General features: G+C 37.5%; 1 protein-coding gene across 4 annotated transcripts in view; it reads right to left on the reverse strand.

Annotated features, from left to right (window-relative positions):
* Positions 1-18,900, reverse strand: part of JAK2 (Janus kinase 2) — a 221,479-nt gene extending 202,579 nt beyond the window's left edge. For 3 of the 4 annotated variants that reach the window (XM_077148267.1, XM_077148265.1, XM_077148268.1), the window contains exons 1-2: positions 18,350-18,900; positions 17,950-18,037 (exon numbers count right to left, since the gene is read on the reverse strand). The gene's annotated coding sequence lies outside the window, so the exon portion shown is untranslated. Of the gene's footprint in view, positions 1-17,949; positions 18,038-18,158; positions 18,328-18,349 lie in introns of those variants that run through there. The other variant, XM_077148266.1, reaches the window with a different exon arrangement.
* Positions 18,901-19,100: the final 200 nt, after the last annotated feature.

A 19,100-nucleotide genomic window follows, 5' to 3' on the forward strand; every position in this document is an offset into this window, starting at 1 on the left:
TTGACAAAACAAGATATAATGGCATTACATACCACACTTACTGATATCTTTCCTCCCTTCTTTTCAGTGGTATTTTAGGAACACCTTAACATAGGTAGCATTTTTGTTAGTTCACAAGAAATTCTGAAATTTTTAAACTCCTTAATGTCAAATTTTCTAGTCTAAATAAATGCATACCATCACTATATGTACATAAAATGCTATTAGAAACTAATAAAACATACAAGGTAAAATGACAGTCATTTATTGTGCAAATCTATCTGGAGAGGTGTAGTGGTGGCAATCAGAAAGTATTTCAAGGAAGAGCTGAGACTTGGAATACAGTTAGGTGGAACAAGAGAATTCCTAGCAAAAAAATGTAATAAGAACAAAAGCCATGCTAAGTAGTTAATCCTATAAAGAAAGGGAAAGGACGGAAGGGTTTCATGGAAGTAATATGAATCAAATTGGGCTTTAAAATGTTCCTGGCATCAGGGAAGAGAAGGAATGCCGGAGGCAGGATCAGAAGACTATTATAACAGACTCTAATATAGGATGACTACAAGGCTTAAACTTCGGAGAGATATTGTGGGCACCAACTGGACATGAAGGTAAGGGAAGACTCTAATCTGAATCCCAGATTTCTGACTTAGTGACTACATATACTATGCATCAAGATAAAGAAAAAAGGAAGAAAGGTCGTTTAGAAAGGAAAGACGAATGATAGTTATTATCTGAAGTACCTATGGGACAATTAATAGGACAAGTCCCAGTATTCAGCTTAACATTTAAGGAGTCAAGGATGATTTCTGGTTTGGAATTTGAGACGCTGGGTGCCCACTGTTATTACTGTTTTAAAATTAAAACCACCTACAAAGCACTAAAGTGTTAATTATGGTTACTGAGAGAATATAAATACTAATCTTAACTGAAAAATACAGATGTTGGAGGTTAAAAGATGAAAGCAAAAGAAGATAGCAAATGGGAAGAAGAGAGGAGCATTAATCATACAAGGTGAGAAGTCAACAAATATTGCCTATGGTTGCTGGAACAAGAAATAAACTTATAAGCAGAATAAAGTTATGAAGCATGTAGTAATACAGATGGACCTTGAGGACATTATACTGAGTGAGATTAGTCAGAAACAAAAGGACAAAAACTGTATGGTCTCACTGATATGAACTAAGATTAGTGAACAAACTTGGAGAATTTCAGCTAAGAAAAGAGACCATCAGGAGATAGAAATAGGGTAGATATTGGGTAATTGGAGCTCAAGGGATACAGATTGTACAACAGGACTGACTGTAAAAATTCAGAAATGGATAGCACAATACTACCTAACTGTAATACAATAATGTTAGTACACTGAATGAAGCAGAATGTGAGAATCCTAGAGGGAGGGGGACTGGGGGCACAAATGAAATCAGAAGGAAAGACAGATGATAAAGACTAAGATGGTATAATCTGGGAATGCCTAGTATGTACAATGATAGTGACTAAATGCACAAATTAAAAAAATGTTTTTGCATGAGGAAGAACAAAGGAATGTCAATATTGCAGGGTGTTGAAAACAGATGGTAATTCATATTTTAAAGCTTTAACTTATGTGTAAAACTAAAGCAAAAAATATTATTTGGTAAAAACACCTATATTTTGACTAGTGCATTTCCTAATACAACTTATGTGGACAGTTTAACTGAACACCATAAGTACACGGAACCTTGAGTAGGGCATGAGATTTTGCAGGTTTGTGCAAAGTAATGCCCCGATAAATCACAGTGATTTGAACAGTGAATAAAAAAGTATTTGCAAAATCCCCTTGGGGGATGGTGAGAAAGGGAGAAAATTCAACTTCCTCGAGTGGAGAATTCCTGATATTCTCACAAACAGTGGGGACAACCAAAGCAATAGGTCGAGCTCTCAACCTTGTGATTTGTTCATACGAAACTCATCCCCAAAAAGGATAGGCTGAGGCTACTTAAAATTAGGCCTAAGAGTCATCCCCAAGAGAACCTCTTTTGTTGCTCAGATGTGTTGCTAGACTCTCTCTCAACCAACACGACAAGCAAACTCACTGCCCTCCCCCTCTATATGTGGGACATGACTCCCAGGGATGTGAACCTTCCTGGTAATGCAGGATAGAAATTCTAGAATGAGCTCGGACTCAGCATCAAGAGATTGAGAAAACCTTCTAGACCAAAAGGGGGAAGAGAGAAATGAGACAAAATAAAGTGTCAATGACTAAGAGATTTCAAACAGAATCGAGAGGTTATCCTGGAGGTTATTCTTACGCATTATACAAATACCACCTTTTTAGCTAAGGTATATTGGGAGAGGCTGGAGGGAAGTGCCTGTAAATGTAGAGCTGTGTTCCAATAACCATGTTTCTTGAAGATGATTGTATAATGATATAGCTTTTGCAATGTGACTGTGTGATTGTGAAAACCTTGTGTCTGATGTTCCTTTTATCTACGGTATGGACAGATGAGTAAAACATATGGATTAAAAATAAATAAATAATAAGGGGAACAAATGTCAAAATAAATTTAGTAGACTGAAATGCTAGTGATCAATGAAAGGGAGTGGTAAGGGGTATAGAAAAAAATAGAGGAAACAAAGGCTAAATATATTGGGTAGATGGAAATACTAGCAGTCAATGAGAGGGAGGGGTAAGGGGTATTGCATGTATAAATTTTTTTTTCTTTTTATTTCTTTTTCTGAATTGATGCAAATGTTCTAAGAAATGATCATAGTGATGAATATACAACTACGTGATGATACTGTGAGTTACTGATTATATACCAAGAATGGAATGATCATATAGTAAGAATGTTCATGTTTTATATGCTGTTGCATTTAAAAAAAAAGAAACTTATACATTTATTACTTTAATTTACAAAGAAAACCAATATAGAAAATAAAAACTGTGAAATGAGTAATTTGAGGGAACAGGGAAAGATATGGGCTAGTATAAATGAAATACAGATTTAGAAATAACTACCAAATATTACCAGGGTCAAAACTGGCTCCTTCTGGAGAAAGATATTAAAGATGGAAGAATAGTGTTTCTCATTGTAACTGGATTGTTTTGCCTTGTAAGCTCTCCTGTACTTTAAAAATGAATGTATAAGAAGTATCTTGAGGGGTGGTGGTGGTAAGCAGAAAGTAAACAGGAAATAAGGAAATCAAGGTGGCACAGCTATTCTTTCCAAGTCCTTGAGAGTCAAAGGCAGATAAGAGAAAAAGTGGCTGCTGAAGGTCAAAAACCCAAGAAAAATATAAAAACAAAAAGCTAAAACTTAATTGCAAACTTCTAAAGAGGGGTAGCAGTGATAATACCAAAGAAAGAAGGAAGAACAAGGTGTTAGCCCTATGGTAGAAAGGAAAAGATGGGATCAAGAGCACAGGTGTGCAGTAAAGAGCCAAAAACACAGGAGAATATGACTAGAGATGAGGATAATTGGCAGTTCAGTAATTTCAGGTATGGACTAATTTGAATGATGACAGGATTTACTCACGATGAGTTCATGAAAATGGATTACTGACAACGCGTGGCTATCAACTGCAGGGTCAAATATATTAAGGAATTTTGATGTTAAGTCTTTGGGTGGTTTCTTCACATGGACAATGACATAGTCTATGATAATGTCAGGAGAAGGAGTTTAGAGAAAAACTAAGGTGCCAAAAATTAGTGACATGGGACTAGGTCAGGAGAGAGCAGTAAAAGACAATAGGAAAGGAAAGGAGCATGGGGATGATATGAACTGTATCACATCAATCTCAAAGGACAAGATTTTGTGTTTGCTTTTATATTAGGTAAAAAAAAAAAAAATGCTATGGATACAACAATGCAAATTCTTCTTCTGGACCCTAGGGGTAGATGTGCTGCAACACTTTAGGAAAGGCAGCTTTCAAAGAAGGCAAGGAAATGGAAGGAAAGTGATACTATAGAAAACCTAATTTACAAGGGAATGGGGAAATTCAGAGGGACCTTATAAAAAGGATTAGCAGGGAAATCAACTGCAGAAGAAGTAGTAAGATAATAAAATATGCAAAAAAAATATTTTTAATGAGTGTTTTCAGATCATCCAATAGAAAATTTAATCTCATATTATGTACTTTCAAATAAACAGTTGAGTGATGTTAATTACATTTGCAATGCTGTCCTTCATCATTATTCATTACTATTCCATCATCCCAAATACAAACTGTATAACAGTTAAGCTTTAACTCCCCATTCCTCATCCCCACTCAGCCCATGATAAAATGTATTCTACTTTCTGATTCTGTAAATTGCATATTGCAATTATTTCATATAAGTGAGAATATAAAAATATCTGGCTTTATTTCACTAAACATGATGCCTTCAAGGTTCATTCATGTTGCAGCATGTATGAGAACTTCATTTGTTTGCATGACTCTACAGTATTCCATCGTATGCATATGTTACATTTTGTTCAACTATTCATTTGCTGGTAGACACTTGGTTTGCTTCTACCTTATAAAAATTCTGTATAAAACCCTATGAGCAACTGCATGCATATAACTATTGGAGTTCCTATTTCAATACTTTGGGTATGTAGCTAGAAGTGGGATGGTTGGGTCATGTGACCAATCTAGATTTTACTTTCTGAGGAACTGCTGAACTGTCTTCCACAGCAGCTGAACCATTTTACATTACCACCAACAATGTACTAAGGTTTTTATTTCTCCATATCCTCCCCAATACTCGTTATTTTTCATGTTTTAATAGCAGCCATTTCAGTGGGTGTGAAATGTATTTTGTGCTTTGACTTGCATTTCCCTATTGGCAATGATGTTGAGCATATTTTTATGTGTTTACTGGCCATTTGAATATATTCTTTGGAGAAATGTATAAAAAAAAATTTAAGGAAATCAAGTCCCGAATTATGTTTTCAATTTCATAATTCATCTCTCTTAAGCAGGCTTAGAAGTAAATATGAAATATCATAAAATTTACTACAAATTTTTTCTTATAATGATACTGATCTTCAAATATGATAAAAACTTAATTCATTCCTATTAAGACACATGGCCTGTAACAAGCATTAGAAACATGGCTTCCTACAGTTCCAGGGAAAAAAAGCAGCATCTATAGATGCAAATACTAACAGTAGGAAGTTTGATGCAAACACAGTGAAGTTCTCATGGGATAAGGGTGAGGCACTGACAGCATATGCTGTAGGTGCTGTACAGTGAACTTGTGCGTCTAAAGAAAACAAAAGGAGAAAAGGAGATGATGTGGTCTCAGCTCTACTGGCTAATTAGTCCAGAATTTGTTCTTCCTCAATTTGTTTTAAAACCAAGTTGCAGGGAGGGCAATGGTGGCTCAGTGGCAGAGTTCTCTTTCACCTGCTGTGCCGGAGACCCAGAGCCTGCCCATGCAAAAGAAAAAACAGGTTGCAAACCCACCTCAGCCTGAGGGAGAGGTGGTGGCTGCCTCTCTGGCCTTACCCAGGCCTCACTCCTGGTTGCTGGGGCTGAGGGATGGAGGACAATTCGGAGAACACAAAGGTGGGTGAAGAGACTTCCTTAAGAAGCTGGACGTCAAAGTACAGTGAAAATCTTGAGGAAGATGAAGACCACAAAAACACTAAAAAGGAATCCCTAGTTTCCCAATAATGGAACAGAGTTCTGGAGTAAAGTAGAAAGCTCCCTTTTTATCAGACATCTCGTGTCTGCTGTTGGAACACATCAATTTTATCCTCATCCTCCATTTCCACCCGTGCAGGTGTGTCTGTTTCATTGATTGGCTGCCTGTCAAATCGGAACCTTATCTGCCTCACTGACAAACCCTGTCATTCACAATAGGCTTTTTTAGTGGTGTATGTATGTCTCCTAGTCTTAAACTGTACCACAGAATCATCCTATCCTGCCACCTTCGAACTAATATGATGGTTGTTCTCAGTCTTGACTCCTTCCTTGGGCTTTTTGTCAGCAACAGGGAGAGCTGAAGTCTCCTCAGCTACTGCTTCGCAAAAGAGGTACCAGGTCCATACCGTAAGAGCACACAAGCAGTACCAGAGGGTGAACCCATTTTTAAACAGGAACTTTTAAGATGTTGTTAGTTAAGGCGTGCTCAAACTGAATGATGGTGGGCCTTATTCTAATATGGCTGAAGTCCTCATAAGCAAAGGAAATTAGACACAGAAAGAGAAGCCATGGGAAAAGCGGCACATAAGAAGCCAGAAATCTGTGGAATTTGGAAGAGAAAAGAGAAGATACCACCATGTGATTGTCATATGATGAAAAGCCAAGGACCTAAGGCTTGCCAGAAGGCAGCCACAGAACAACACAGTCTTAAGGGAAAAAAGCATCACCTTGCTGACCCCTTGATTTTGGACTTATAGTCTCAAAACCTTAAGCCAATAAATTCCTGTTGTTTATGCAAAAAAAAGGTGCATTAACTTTAATTACATTAAACTGAATGAATGTGTAAGTTTCCTTTTTATTCTGGTATTCTGAGTGGTCTTTAAAGAGATCATGCATATTCCTCACTGATCAAAAATGGAATGTTCTATTCACACGCTTTAACAGAAGTGGATTCTAGATGCATTAAGATAGTAAATTTAAGAAAAAACAGTTTTAAAAGGATAATTTAAAATTTTTTAAGTTATATTCACACCATAATTCATTATGCTGAACATTTCACCTAAATATATACATTAGGAGAAAATTTTACAAAGTCTGAAATGGTAGAAACTATTGTGTTAACACACTTACTATGAAGCCGTGGTCTAAATTTTGTAGAGAAGGCATTTTAATGTTTTTAAGCCAAAGTAATTAAGCTATAATATATACTTTTCACACTATCATCAGTGTTTTATTGGGGGTGGGGTGGGGCGGGGTGGTGGTTATACTTTCATTATCCAAAGCTCAGATGCATTTGTAAAGAAAAAGGTCCTCTGTGAAATTAATACGTTAAAGCAAACGATGAACACAAAAAAGCAGTTGATTATTTGCTGGTCTTTCTTCACTTGTACATGCACAAACTCTTTATCTAAAACATACTTAATAAAGCTTTATATACCAAAAGACACCCCTCTTTGAATTAATAAAGAAAAGTAATTTTCGGGACTATCCAAGAATCTCATTTACTATATAAGTGCATGAGTATCTCCTATAAACAAGATTAAATGCAAAAGATAAATATTTTTAAACATAAATTCTGTTAAATTCTTGTTGAATGAATTTGATAGGTATTTTAAAGTTCTTCTCACTGTAAATGGGATTCTCCTTCCTGAATAACTTCTAATTCAACATATCCAATAGAAATCTAATACTCTACACCCTCTCCATAATATATTAAATGCCCATTCCATCACACCCTCACCAACAAGCTTTCAAGAACAGTCACAACTACCAATAAATAAACAAATAAATAGGTATCTTCTTATTTTAATTGGATTATCATTATTGATGAGACTGGTATATTTGTTGTCCATGTATACTTCTTTATAAATTACCTGTTTCTGTATATCTCTTTCAAAGGTATTTCTTTTTATAATCAATCAGAGCTCTTCATATATTATACTTGCCAGGAAAAAACTTATTCCATCATATCTTAAAACTTACTATAAAATAACTGTAACCAAAATAGTATTGGCATGTGCTTAGACAAATAGATCAGTGGAATAAAACAACATCCAGAAATAAATACAAATATAAATAGGAACTTAATATGGTAGTGACAGTATTTCAATACAGTAGGAAAAAAGTATATAAGGCACTGGCATAACCAGTAGTACTTCGTGCCATATAGAAAATTAAATTATATATGAATTAAACACCTAACTATAAAAAAATAGAACACTAAAAATACTGGAGGAATGCAAAATAGGAAATCCAAAATCCCATAAAACAGAGGTTGCACAAACTGGCTGTATGGGTCCATATTCTATTTGACTTAAACGTCAATACCACAGCAGGGCACGCACTCCCTAGTTTCCCTTGCTCTCCACTACCCCTGCCACCTTACATAACAGGCGCTGCATCCGCATTCACGATCCTGCCTGGCCTCGAAGTCACTCAAGTTTTCTACCTCTCCAATAAAGAAAGAGATAGATCTATCATACTAAAAGTTCAGTTTCTCTAGAGAAAAGGTACAACAAAGGAAACCAAAAGACAAACTGAGAGAAAATACTTGCAATATATATATATATCAAATAAGGAACTGATAGCCCTAATAAACATAGCACTGCCACAAACCTACCTTTTTTAATGACGATCCACTAGAAAAATGAGAAATTATAAAGCAAACCTTTTCCTAAAGAGTATATCTTTCTTGAGCACATGTTGAACATTTATAAATACTGACTACAATGAAACATATGCTCAAAAACTAAAGAAAGAAGGAAAAAAGCTCCTAAAAGGAGGCATAAAAGGACTAAAAATTATTTAAAAGTTGTTGTAAATGTTACTTCATTTCTATGTTATGCCTCCCTTTATAACCCTTCAAAATGACTTCAAATATTTTCAAGCATAAAAGTACCCTCTTAAAAAATCACTGTCGTTAGCTCTTATTCATGCTTTTCTTACTCATCAACTTCCACATCTGAAGCTGGGCATTTTCAGTTACTTCTTTGATATATTTTAAATCCACTCACTTCAGTTTTTACTGAACCTATAAGTCCTTTACATATGTCCCCCCCCTTCTAAACCTAAACCTAAGCCAAAAACAATAAAAAAAATTAAAGGTATAAAGTGAGTACATAAAATTATAAACACCATTATCAAAAGCTAAAAAAAAAAAGGAGGCAGAAAATGAAAACATGCAACAGGAAAAATATATATATGCAACAAAAGTTTAATATACAAACAACTTTACAAATCATTAACAAAATGGACAAAGAACATGAACAGACATTTCATACAATAAATGAAAACAATACTTAAAATAAAAACCTGATCAACTTCATTAATAATAATCAAAGAAAAATAAATAAAAACAAGATGCTGTTTTCTTCCCTATCAGACTAGCAAAGATTAAGCTTGGAAATACCTCATGTTGGCAATGGTATGAGAAAAACAAGAACATCTAAGAATTTGTCCTTTTAAAAAAGACAAGGAAAAAAGAAAGACAAGAGTGTTAGGCTGCATATCTAAGAATTTTATGAAACACTGTTTATAGTAAAGAAAAAATTTTAAATGACATTAAAGAGATCTAATAAAATAAACGGTGGTGTTCTTAGCCAAAAGAATTCTATGAAAATGTAAAATCCATAGACTTTTATTTTGTCCTGTGCATAGCACAAAACAGCCACTGAATAAGTAAAACGGTGGTGTTCTTAGCCAAAAGAATTCTATGAAAATGTAAAATCCATAGACTTTTATTTTGTCCTGTGCATAGCACAAAACGGCCACTGAATAAGTATTTGTTGAATGACTGATTATCTCAATGATTTATTGAATAAATAACTGATTAAACACTGATTGATCGGTTTGGGTGTGTAAGTGGGTGGGAGAGTTACTGACAAACTGAACAGGTAAATGACTGAAAGACCAACTGAATGACGAAAGCCAAAAAACCAAAGATGTTATGCTTGAAAAAAAAGAAAACTATGAACAGCTTCAAAAGACAACTTGGGGAAAATATTTGCAATTCATTTCACAAACACAGAGCTGTTTCCATTAGTATATAAAAAGGTCTCACAAATCGAAGTAAAAGTGCAATAATTCAATAGAAAATAGGCCAGGATATGAGTGAACAATTCCCAGAAAAGGATAATTAAATGCAAATTAAAATTATAATGAGTCCATTTTAACATCTCAGATTGGAAAAAATCAAACCATTGAAAACACAGTAAAAGTACAGAAAAGTACGAATGGTGTTTCAATGGAGATCAATTTGGCAATGTTTATTGAAATTAATAATTCATGGCACTTTTATCAGCAATTCTTCTCCTACTTATACTCATGGTTTCCACGTGCAAAATAACATATGTACCAACATGTTTTCTGCTTTCAAAATACGTTTGAATATATTACCTATTTAAAACTAGGTAATTTCTTTATGAGAAAAATTTTTTAAGAGACAAATACAGATAACACTGAAGGAGTTATGCTCTTAAGAGGAGTAGAACATGGGACAGTAGCTTGAGGAAGATGTGGGGTCAAGCAATTGTTTATATCAGGGATTGACAAACTACAACTCACAGATCAAATTTAGCCCACTGCCTGTTTCTTAGTTTTATTGTAACTCAGCTACATCCATTTGTTTATGTATTGTCTACGGTTGCTTTGGCACCACAAAGGCAGAATTGAGTAGTTGCAATTGAGACAATCTTGCCTAAAAAGCCTAAATATTTACTGTATATCCTCTACAGAAAAAGTCTGTCAACCTCTGGTTTAAATCAGTGACTCTCATAGTAGGGTCCCCAGACCAACATCATCAGCATCACCTAAGAACTAGCTAGAAATGCAAATTCTTGGGTAGGGCCAAGAAATCTATTTCAACAAGTCTTCTAGGTAATTCTGATAAGAACCACTGAATTACTAGTGTAATAGATTATTACACTACTAGTGTAGCCAGGAACAACTGATGATCCACCTGGAGTTCAGGGTCACAAATGTAAAAGGCCTTGAGGAGACTTAGCTAAAGCCTAAAAGGGATCAGGCATGATTATTTCAGTCCCCAGTAAAGACTTAATGGGAAGTGAAGAAAATGCTATTGGAAGCTGAAGAAAAGAAGACCCTCGTTATGTAGTAGTGGAAAGTTCGGACTATGGTAACATGGCAAAACAAATACCTAATGAATTAAGGAAGCTTCAAGGCAGAATGTTGAAGGAGCAGCCTGGCTTTTTCTAGATGCCTTTAGTATAATGAGAGAGCAGAGAGATGAACAAAAGAATTAGTTATTCACTTTTCAAGGAAATGAAAAGGACTCAGAACTGTCTTTTCATCAAGCACCGTGTTCTCAAAATAAGAAAGAGCCTCAGGAGAAAAAGTAAAACTAGAGCGAGGCTATAAGAACCTTTGTTAAGGCCTCTGTAAGATCTAAGACAGTCCCTCACACTAAAGATCTTCTAAGGATCTTATGGTTGTGTTCCACAGCACAGGGAGCTCAGAGTAGGCAAAACTTTCTCGCAGATTTGTTGGTATGACTTTTGTCTGATGGAGTATATTATGAACTGATACACAGGAAGTCCACAAAGTTTTTAAAAGCACTGTACTAGCTTGGAATGATAGGAACAATAACTATATAAAATGAAAGGAGGCCTTTTGACCCATGGACAACTACAGTTAGGAAGCAAGCTACATATAGCTTACATATACATATACAGACCACATACACATATTACCACATATGTAACCACATATCAGTTACATATACAGACCACTTCACGTGGGAAAAAAAAAAGGACTCAGAAGGTGAAATCAAAGATCAAAAGGAGCCAAAATTCACTTAAACAATTTCGAGGTAGCAGGACTGAGTCTAATCAATCAACCGACACCAAGCACACAACTAGATGAACTGCTATAGATTGCTGTATGCCTCCAGTTGTCCCTCTTTTTGTACAGGAGTGTCTACTACAGTTAACCTGTACCTTTCCAATCTTGTATGTTAAGTATGTTTGGGGAGCATATAACTTGCCCCTTCACAAGTCTTCAGTTCAAAAGGAACCATCATTTTGAACTGAACCTCATTTAGATGATGAGATACTGATGAGATATGAATTAGGGGTACTGAGGGAGGGAGGGAGCATATTGGATGTATTCTGGATGTGAGAGGAATGCAAAGCATAGCCAAAAGAGATGGCTGTAACAATATCTCCTAACTGGTATGTTCTTGCAGAGAGTGACCTTTCTACTCTCCCATCAAGAAGCAAAGCCTAATTTCCCTCTCCTTGAAGCGGGACAGGTTTCTAACACATTTGTAACCAAGGGAATGTAACAGATGTTTCATTGTGTGACTTCCAAGTCTATATCATAAATCACCATGTAAGAAATCTGACTACCCTGAGGCCCCAAGCCGTCAGGAAGCCCAGGCCAAATGCCCCAGATAACAGCCTCAACTGAGACCCCAGTCAACCATCAGCATCAACTACCAGTAATGCAAGTGAAAACATCTCCAAATGATTCCAAGCCCCAGCTGTCAAGTCACTTTTGGCCGGCAAATCTTCCCAACTGAAGTCCCAGACACTGTGGAGCAAAAATAAGCCATACCTCATTTGTTGCATCTGAATTTCTGACCCAAAATACCTGGGAGCCTAATAAAAGAGTTGTTTGACAGCACTAAAATTTGGGGTGGTTTTGCTAAACAACAATAGCAACCACAATACATACTTACAGAAATGATTCAATTGAAGGAAAAACTGAGACTGCAAGAAAAAGAGGGGAGAAATAGAATAGCAAAGTCCTTGAATAAGAAGGAGGAGAAAAGATTCCTCTACACAAATGGATGGAGAGGCCTTAGATAGGGCACTGGACAGTTTATTCATCAAGGGGATAAAAAGGCAGAGTAATAATTGACCATCAAACTGAGAAGGTCAATCTGATGGTGGGTTATGTCATTTAAAAAGAAAGAAAGAAAGCACAGAAGACACTTATGAAATTCAAAGTGGCTGGCAGGAGAACAAGAATCAGAGAGGGATGCAGCAAAGAGCTTTCGTTTTTGTTATAAACACTGTTAGCCATTTACTTTTTAAACTTCATATAGGTTTCACCATGTGATTCCATATTCCTAAACAAAACTTTTAAAAAAGATTTAGTCCACTTGCTCATTTTCCAAATGAAGAAAAAAGAAGGCCTGACAATTACATGGCTTGCCCCAAATCATAAGCATATTGACAGTAGTCAGTTCCAGATCCTTGATATCCAGAACAAGGCCCTTCTTCACATCACAGTGTCTTTTTACATATTACACCTAAGAGATAATATTTTTATCTAAATATTGATTCAGGTTGTATCTGATTATGTTTCATAATCAGAATTTACAGACTAAAATAAATACCCTATTTCTAATGACTGATACCAAAAAGTCAGGCAGAAAAACGCCCTTGGGAAGATCAAAATAAGCATGCAAGCAAGACAAATAAATAGTCTATGAACTATTCCAACTTACTCACCCCTGTAGCTACACTGCACAGTTTTCAAAAACAGATAATGTATTATATAGAGTTACAATGATGACGACAGTGTGGCAATAGCAAAAGAAGAGACAAACTGATCAATGGAACAGAATGGAGAGTCCAGAAATAAACACTTACAAATAATCAAACGAGCTCTGACAAAGGACCAGGGGTATTTTAATGGAGAAAGGGTAGTCTTTTCAGCAAATGGTGCTGGAACAACTGGACATCCACAAGCAAAAAATGAATCTAGACAGAAAAGACCTAACACCTTTCACAAAATTAACTTAAAACTGATCATAGAACTAAATGTAAACTTCAGAACTGTACAATTTCTAGAGGAAAACATAGGAGAAAATTCCAAGTTTGTTGAAGACTTTTTAGATACAACCCCAAAAACAAAAATCACGAAAGAAAAAATTGGTAAGTTGAACTTCATTAAAATTTAAAATGTCTGTTCTGTAAAAACACTGTTAAGAGCCTAAGAAGACAGTCAGAGACAGGAGAAAAATATTTGTGAAACACATATCTGGTAAAGGACTTATATTCAAAATATAAAAAGAACTCTTAAAATTCAACAATAAGAAACCAATAACCAAATAAAAAATGGACAAAAAGGAACAGACATCTCACCAAAGAAGACATACAGATGGTAAATAAGCACATGAAATATTAATTATCATATGTCATTACAGAATTGCAAATTAAAACAACCAGATCCTGCCACTAGAATGCCTAAAATCTGAACCACTGACAATAGCAAATGCTGGCAGGATGGGGAGCAACAAAAACAAACATCATTCATTGTAGGTGGGATGTAAAATGGTAGTCATTTTGGAAGACAATCTGGCAGTTTTCTATAAAAGTAAACAAAGGCTTACCAGACCATCCAGCAATTGTGCGCCTACATATTTACCCAAATGAGAAGAAGATTTCATACAAATGTTTACAGCAGTTTTATTTATAATTACTTATAATTGGAAGCAACCAAGATGCCCTTCCACAGGTGAACGGATAAACAAACTGTGCTACACCCATATAATGGAGTATTATTCAGTGATAAAAATACTCCATTACATGGAATATGATAATAAGAAATGAGCTTTCAAGCTACAAAAGACATGAAGAACCTTAAATGTATATTGCTAAGTGAAAGAAACCAGTCTGAAACGTTAACATACTGTATGATTCCCATTATATAATATCATGGAAAAGACAAAACTACAGAAAGCAGGAGGTGTAGGGATGAATAGGTGGAGCACAGGGAAATTTCCGGGCAATGAAACTATTTTGTATGATTCTATAGTGGTGGATAAATGACATCACGCATTTGACAAAACCCATAGACATGTACAACACAAAGAGTGAATGCTATGCAAACTATGGTCTTCAGTTAATAATAATGTATCAATATTGGTTCATCAATTGTAACAAATATACCACATTAATATAAGACGCTAATAATAGGGAAAGTTGCAGGGGGGCAAAGATATACAGAAATGCTTTGTACCTTTTGAGCAATTTTTCTGTAAACTTAAAACTGCTCTAAAATTAAAGTCTGTTAACAAGAAGAATAATAGGTAATAATGTCCTTTCCAAGCATCCTAACCTAAACATTCTCAATCACTCTACCCTCCACTTTGTAATTTATCTACCAAGAATTTCTCCTTCCTTTCAAAACTAACTCTTTATAGTTTATTCAGATTTTACCAGTACAACAGCACCAAGAGATCACTTGCCTAAACTTTCTTCTACTTTTTTCTATCTCATATTAGGAAAAACCCTAGTACATATTTTTAAAAACTTTTCTCAGTCCTGAATCTTCTCAATTCTTGGCATTGATGAACAGTGATCAACAATGTTGGTTACTCCCACCTTTTTAATCTACCTACCCACTTGCCTCTTTCACTAACTGCTCTACTACCTTTGTTGTCAATTTCTTTTTCCACCCACTCCCTAGTTAGATGTCATTCTCAAGGGTCAATCTTAGGACCACTACTCTTTTTTCTGTGTACCACAGTTCCAGCCTTAACTTCTCTCTCTCTACCAAGCTCTGGTCATAGTGGGCACATGCCCACTGTCTAGCTATATATTTTCACCTACCTATCCCACTGTCACCTCAAATTAAACATAGCAAAAAATAGGCTCAGTCATATCCCTTCAAATCAGTTACTCACTACTACCATTCCTATTTCTGTCAATACTGTCACCAATCAAATTCTAATTCTTTCTCTGCCCTGTGTGACATCCCCAAGTCCAAGTCCTTATTACTTCAGGCCTAGATTATTTTCATAGCTCTATCACTTCCCTTTCCAATTCATACTTTGTCTAGCACTAGTACTGGTTTGTTTTTCCTAAAATACTTCATTTAGCAAGACATTTCCCAATTTAAAACTTTTAACGCTTCTCTGTTACCTATTCTCAACCTAGCTCTCAAAGCCATCTAAAATCTAATTCCAATCTACATTTTCAACTGGGTTTCTTACTACTCTCCCATATAAACCGTCACTTCTGTCAAGTTGTACTACACACTGTTCCTTGGACATGTCATGCATATTATGGCTTTGATTACCTCCTATACAAACGTCCTTCTCTTTTACAAAATCAAATCCTGCCTACTATTGATTCCACCTCCTCTGTGGAGCCTTCTCTGATCATCTCAACTCTAAGTGGTCTCAAATACCTATAACTTTTATTATTTGTCTTATCTTCCCAATTACACTGTAAATTCTTAGGGAAAGGAACCAATTTTATATTTCTCTGTATCTCTTTTGGACATAGCAAAGTACCTTGTACACTGTAAGTAGTAATATTTGTTTGGTGATTGAGTAAAGGTCCTTCTTAACGCACAATCAATCAGCATGTATTTACTGAATGTTGCCCATGTTCTCAGGTTTGTGTGTACACTTTCTAAATCTAAGGTATGGTTCCTCAAAGTGTATACACTATCATCTTAAAAAGATAAAGTTAAAACTAGGGTAATAACCATCAACCAACCAAAGCACTGCATAGAATTAAACTATGTGGAGGTGTTCGAAGACTAAAAGAGAAATTTAGAGAGAGTAATAAAGTAACATTTAGTGAGAAACAGTTTCACGAAAGAGGTGTAGATTTAACAGGAAGTATAGTAGTAGTGGTAGTGATAAACAATTATTTTAACAACAGCTAACACTTAAGTGCCTATTGGACCCTCTACAACATCTCTACCCTTGAAATCAGACTGGATATTAATACACCCTCATTTCCTGTTCCACACTGATTTTCATATAGAACTTGCTTTTTATCAAAGCAAAATCTGAAAATACAGCTTTACAAAGATATGACATTGTCAAATGGAATGCTGTGATCTAATACTGAAACTGTGAACTAACAGTTCAAGTGTTCAAGCTAATAGTTACAGTGTGAGTTCACTGGTGCTCTGCTGCACCTCAGGATATATAGTATGGGAAGCTGGGAGCTGAGGAAGGGGCCTAAAAGAAAAAAAATAATGCAAAGGAGGAAACCAAAGTTCTTAGAAAAGTAAACCACAAGAGGGCAGCACAATAGTTGGTAGGGGGATGGAGGGGTTAATGGAGAGGGATAATAAGGGTCAAATTCTTCCACAGGACCCCTTAACCAGCTCAGGGTCTAAAAGTCCTTTCACTCCTTATACTAAAAAGAACAAACACTGGTGACAGGCAGATCACCTTATGCAGAGTCATTCTGTCCTTCTGACTTTCCTTTGTCTGCCCAGCCATGATAGCAGTCAACTCTTTTAAATAAAGGAGTCAAGCAATGAGCTATTTTGCATACACAAGCTTATTTAATCCTCACAACAATTTTACAAGAAAACTGAGGCTTAAAGAGATATAAAACAGCACAACTAGTTAGGTGGCAGGAGGGGTTCAAACCCCAGATCTGACTTTAAAGCTAATGCTATTTACTATTCAATTTTAAAGCATCCCCCCTTTCAGCAATAGTCAGTTGAAATAAAAAATATCATGTTCCTTCCCCATTCTTGAGACACCTGCCCCAAATCACTAGGAAAAGAACTATAAACATAAACAAACGGTTCTTTTATCAGTCCTTAAAACATGTTATAAACTCCAAACAGAGGACAGCCAGTAGAGCAAAATAGGTATTATGTATTTATCTAGCCAGCAAGTATTGCAGCTTTCCTACAAAGGAAAATATATATACTATTTATAAAAGTGCTAGACACATGTGAGATAAGTTCTCACACTTATCTCAGGGGGAGCCTGAGATTGATTATCCATTTTCATATCTGCTGGGCGTTATAACAGAAAATTGCAGTAGCCCAACAATTCACTTGTATAAACCCATTAGGAAACCAAAAGTAAGAGTCATTTCCTTATTCCCACTTCCATCCTTTCATTCAGAGAAAAGGAGTTTCTCTTGACAGATTAATAGCCACTAGAAAACAAGTGGGGAGAATTCAACCGACAGAGCAAGCTTAAGCAGGTAAAACATTCCATTTGACAATCTCATATCTTTGCAAAGCTGTATTTTCAGAACACAGCAGCAAGAAGAGTCAACCTGTTCTCTTAATAGGTATATTTTATCACTTGAAAATAATCCTCTGTGAAAGATAAAGAACCCCTGGCTACCTGAGAATATTTTTTCTCTCCAAACCCATGTTACCTGTAAAACCTGCAGAGCAAGAAACAATGAATATTTCTCAGAGGATCCATGAACACTAACGAAGACCCCTAAATTTTCCTCCCAAACCATCAATTAGCACTTCCATTTTCAGAGAGGTAAGCAACAGTGAGCCTTGGCTGTCTACACACGCTTCCAACCTTCGTAAGCACACGCTCAGCTCACGACACCAGCCCTTCCAGCAACGATAAAAACACAGCAGCCAGGATCGCGTACGCACCCGTCTTGGGAGGGGGAGGAGGGCCTCTTTTTTTTTCCTGCAGAAGAGAAACAGTTCACATCTTGATCCTGCTGCCTATTTCTGAAACCTAATAAAAAAAAAAAAAAGGCAAGTTACTACCGTAGAAAACCAGGGGTAATAGATACTCGTTTCCAGGCTTAGAGGTCTTTAGAAAACTAAAAAGAGAGGTAAGTTAGGGTAAAAAATACCAAGCATTCAAGGATGCAAATAATAGCAAAATGCTCCTTTCTAGGTTTCTAGGTCCTCAGAGAGGATAATTTCATCCGGCTGTGAAGTTAGCGGACACAAGCAGGGAGGAAGGCGGGGATCTAAAGAAGGTGGGAGGGGTGGAGAGACAACTGCGGTCCCCATCCAGAGGCCAGGCAGTAACAACACCCACCGGCTGCACTGGTCAGACACGGGTGCGCTCCCAAGCCGGCAGGGGCTGCTCCTATCCCGCGCCTCCGGCGGGCCCTCTGAGGCCCCCCAGTGCGGCTCCCACTCACATCCCGGGAGGCGGCGAGGAGGGGGTCTTTCCCCGCTCGGCGGCGGCCTGCAGCGCCCTCGCTCCTCTACGCCCGGACGCGGCGGGGCCCAGGGACCTGAGGGGGCGAGGGGCCGGCGGCGCAGACTCCCGAGCTAGCCGGGCGCCGGCCGGGCCTGTCAGCACCGAGCGAGGCTGTTAACGGCGGCTCCTGCTGTTCCTCTCTGCTCCTCTTCCTCTCTCCTTCCTGCAGCCCACACCACTCCCACTCCGGGCAGCCGGGAAGCCCGTCACAGCCGTTGTCTCCACCCACACCCGGGCCACACCATCTTCGCAGTGCCTCAGGCGACAGTGGCTCTGACGCCCAGTTTGCGTCCGACTCAGCCGCCCCGGTGGCCTCCTGCCGGGAAGCCCATCCACTGAGTGCTGAGGCCGCCTCCGAGCGCCGCTGGGGCGGAGGCGGAGGCGGGAGCCGGGGCGCGCGCCCCTCGAATTGCGCGTGCGCTGTTCACCACCCTGCCCCGGGTGCGCGCCGCGGAACTGGCAGGGCAGGGCTGCGAGGGGCGGCGGACACGCGCGGAGATTCCCCTGGCCGGCACCTGGGCATGAGCCAAGGAGGAAGTTGAGCTGGCCCCGGCTAGCTGGGCACTGGGGCCCCGCATGGGCT

Source organism: Tamandua tetradactyla, chromosome 2, assembly GCF_023851605.1.
Source record: "Tamandua tetradactyla isolate mTamTet1 chromosome 2, mTamTet1.pri, whole genome shotgun sequence".
Lineage (NCBI taxonomy): Eukaryota > Metazoa > Chordata > Mammalia > Pilosa > Myrmecophagidae > Tamandua > Tamandua tetradactyla.